Source organism: Sinocyclocheilus grahami, unplaced genomic scaffold (genome assembly GCF_001515645.1).
Source record: "Sinocyclocheilus grahami isolate Dianchi unplaced genomic scaffold, SAMN03320097.WGS_v1.1 scaffold920.1, whole genome shotgun sequence".
Taxonomy (NCBI): Eukaryota; Metazoa; Chordata; class Actinopteri; order Cypriniformes; family Cyprinidae; genus Sinocyclocheilus; species Sinocyclocheilus grahami.
The window spans coordinates 279,046-283,356 of NW_015506099.1; positions in this window are offsets into that span (position 1 = coordinate 279,046).

A 4,311-nucleotide genomic window follows, 5' to 3' on the forward strand; every position below is an offset into this window, starting at 1 on the left:
GACTGGTCTTATGGTCACATTGAGGAATTCCCCTCCGGGGATGCCCAAGCCTGCAAGCACTTCGAAACCAGCAGAGCTCTCAAAAAGAGCAGGCTGGACCCTCCCGGGGGGTACCACCTGTTTCTTCCGAGGCTCCCCCCGACGATCAGATGTCGATTGCAGCATCGGAGGGTGAGCCAGAGCTTTCTGGAGAGGAAGATTCGGCTGCGCTGCTCTCCTCCGGGACCGTAGCAATGCCTGGATCGGATCCAGAAATAATGGCTATGCTTCCCGGGCCACCGTAGGGGTAGGGCTCGAGTGAAGACTTTCACCGTGTCCCGAGCCCTCAAGGTTGCACGATTGGTTCCCGGGGCGGTCCGCGCTGGTTCGCAGCGCCCCGCCTCGGTGCCTTTCTTCCCGGAGGTGCATGAGGAGCTCAACAGGTCGTGGACGGCACCTTTTTACTGCCAGAAACTGATTTGCTGGATCCTCCTCCCTCACCACCCGCGATGGTGGGGCAATCAGGGGGTTACAAGGGTCCCCCCGGTGGAGCGGTCGGTTGCGATGCAGTTGTGTCCTAAATACCGTCTCCAACCGGCAGGGAGAACCGTGCCTCCTCTCCCGGGTCTGTAGGTACTCGGCTGGCCAGCGATGCCTATACGACCGGTGGAGAAGCTGCCTCCGCCTTACACGCTACGGCGTGATTGCAAGTGCACCAGGCCAAGGCACTGAGGGACTTGCACGAGGGTGCGAGGGTGGTGGAAGTTCGCAGAGAACTCCTCACCGCGGCAGACCTCGCGCCACGAGTGACGAAGGTTACTGCGCGGCCTCGCGGCCTCGCCATGTCCACTATGGTGGTCCAGGAGCGCCAATTCTGGCTGTGACTGGCTGACATGCGCGAGACGGACAAGACACGATTCTTGAACGCCCCCGTGTCCCAGGCCGGCCTGTCGGCGACACGGTGGAGAACGTGCCCAGCGGTTCTCCGCTGACCAGAGCAGACTGAGGCCATCAGGTACATCCTGCCGGTGTGCAGCTGCTGCCGTCGCCGAGGGCGGCCCCCCTGCCACCGCCAAACAAGAGCAGAGCTCCTGCGGCCTCAAGCAAAGCTGTGCCGTGGAGCCGGTCGCAGGGCAGCCGCCCCGCCCGTCCAGGCCCCCGCCAAACCTGGTGGCAAGCGAGAGAGCAAGAGGCCCGGAGACGGGCGACCCAGAGGTGGAGGGACGTGCTCTTCAGGAGATGGTAAGCACACCACTCCCTCCCCCGGAGGAGGGCCGGGCGGAGAATCTTTTTCCACCAATGACCTCGGTCGGTGGTACCCAAATTCTCGACAAAGAGCAATTCCTCTATTTTTGGGTCCCCAGAGGGGACGGGGGGTTGTGGACGATCTAGTACGTATCACACTCACCCTCCTCTCTCGCCAGTGAGCAGCAGTGGGCGGATCGGGAGGACGAACCAACGGACTACCCACGCACCCTCTGCTCAAACGCAGGTCAGTGTTACACACTCAGACCCCGCCTCGGACCGGCAAAGAGACGCCCGGGCCGGGTCCCTGCGTTCTTTCACGCTGCCCCGCTGCGGGTACGCCTGTAGTTCCGTTGATGCCACTTGCGCGGCGTCTGGGAGCCTGGCTAGAGCTACCCAGCCCGTCTCGATGGCTCCGTCGAACCGTCAGGCTCGGCTATGCGATTCAGTTCGCCCGGCGCCCTCCCAAGTTCAGGGGCGTCCACTTTACGTCAGTAAAGCACAGCAGATGCCCCTGTCTTGCGTGCAGAGATCGCAGTCCTAAGGGCGAAGGACGCGATAGAGCCGGTCCCTCCAGCCGATATGAGGTCGGGGTTTTACAGCCCTTACTTTATTGTACCCAAGAAAGGCGGTGGGTTGAGACCTATCTTGGACCTGCGCGTCGTGAACCGGGCCCTTCACCGGCTCCCGTTCAAGATGCTCACGCAGAAATGCACTTTCAGGTGTATCCGTCCCCAAGACTGGTTCGCAGCGATCAACCTGAAGGACACGTACTTTCATGTTTCGATCCTTCCGCGCCACAGGCCATTCCTGCGGTTTGCGTTCGAGGGGCGGGCATACCAGTACAAGGTCCTGCCCTTCGGGCTGTCCCTGTCGCCCCGTGTCTTTACGAAAGTTACGGAGGCAGCCCTTGTTCCCACGAGAGAGCAGGGCATTCGCATCAACTACCTCGACAATTGGCTCATACTCGCCCAGTCTCAGGATCAGTTGTGCGAGCACAGGGACTTGGTGTTTTCACACCTCAGCCTGTTGGGCCTTCAGGTCAACTGGGAAAAGAGCAAACTCTCCCCGACGCAGAGGATCTCTTTTCTCGGTATGGAGTTGGACTCGGTCGAACAGACAGCACGCCTCACGCAGGAACGTGCTCAGTCGGTGTTGAACTGCTTGAATACATTCAAGAGCAGGATGGCGGTCCCACTGAAATTGTTTCAGAGGCTCCTGGGGCATATGGCGGCCACGGCGGCAGTCACGCCACTGGGGCTACTCCATATGAGACCGCTGCAGCACTGGCTCCATGGCCGAGTCCCGAGGTGGGCGTGGCAACGCGGCACCTTCCGGGTCCAGGTGACACCGGCCTGCCGCCAAACCTTCACCCCGTGGTCAGACCTTGCGTTCCTCCGGGCAGGAGTGCCCCTGGAGCAGGTCTCCAGGCATGCTGGGTTGCACAGATGCCTCAACCACCGGCTGGGGGACCACGTACAATATACATCTGCGTATGCACACTGGCCAAGATATGACAGTGTCCTCTGCAATCTGTATAATCATCAATTTGGAGTGCAAATTTGCCATTTTGTTTAGTTTTTCGGTTAGTGGTGTTTCTATATCAGCAGCCATGTCGTTAATATGATGTGTAATCGTGCTGTCAGATAGCAGGATTTTGTCAATTTCTTTGACAGCATCCTCCCCTATCATCACCCCCACGATTTTCTTGCAGGCTGGCAAAATTAGTGATTCGGGGAGCGGGCGGGAATATTCTCTCCTAAGAACAGTTCAATTGGTGGTAAATAAATATTTAAACTTTAAATATATATGAAATATATCAGTTTTTCTTTTTTTCCCTGGTTATTTATTTTCGTTTGGACATGTTAATATGCTGGTGTTTTGATATATAAAATATATGCTGTAAAAAGTTATTATATGGTACAATAGTTCCCTTTCAGTCGGTCACTCTCGACATCACGTCGGAGGATCGACGAATTGGGATCTCGCTTAGAGGGACCAATCTACTTTGAGTGTAAACTAAACGAGCCAATGCACATTGGCATGCGATTATTGCATCCAGCTGCTGCTGATCACAGCGTGAGTATAAGTAGGCAGCAGATGCAGCGCATATTCAGCTTTTCGCTTCGGAGCCGAGCGATCACATCGTTCTGCTCCTGACTACTCTACTGAGAGAAGAAGACTGAACGAGTTCAGCGCGCTCTTGGAGAGCTCTTCGTGTTGGCGGACGGCGCTTCAGCGGTGGTGGTTTCCCGTGTCGAGTGGGTTGCACACATCAGGCTGCACTACCCCCTGTTTGTGTTGCAGATGATCATCTTCCCTGTGTGCCTCAGCATGCTAAAAGAGCTTTTTCCCCTAAAAGAGCAATTTCGGGTGCGTCTTTTTAAAGACGACGTTGCGTGGCAAACTTGACGTTACGTCTTTGTAAAGACGATGTGGGTCTTGCTATTGACAATGTATCACCCGGGTGTTTTTGGATGCGGTCGTTACCTGGCGCTGGGTGATGGTCACGATCGCTGCCACTCGTGCCTGGGCATGAAGCACGCTGAGGTGGCTTTCGTAGATGACTCGTGCTCCCATTGCGGGGGTATGACCACCTCGGAGTTGCGGACCGGACTCCGTCACCTGCAAAGGGGCGGAGGGCTCGGGCCACTGCCTAGATCTGGGGTTCCCTCTGGTGGCAGCCGGGGGCGTCCTTTTTCTGGCGGTGGGCGGACTGGTCTTATGGTCACATTGAGGAATTCCCCTCCGGGGATGCCCAAGCCTGCAAGCACTTCGAAACCAGCAGAGCTCTCAAAAAGAGCAGGCTGGACCCTCCCGGGGGGTACCACCTGTTTCTTCGAGGCTCCCCCCGACGATCAGATGTCGGTTGCAGCATCGGAGGGTGAGCCAGAGCTTTCTGAAGAGGACGATTCGGTTGCGCTGCTCTCCTTCAAGACCATAGCAATGCCTGAATCGGATCAAGAAATAATGGCTATGCTTTCCCGGGCCGCCGTAGGGGTAGGGCTCGAGTGAAGACTTTCACCGTGCCGTCACCGAGCCCTCAAGGTTGATTGGTTCTCTGTCTGGGCGGCGCTGGTTGGTCGT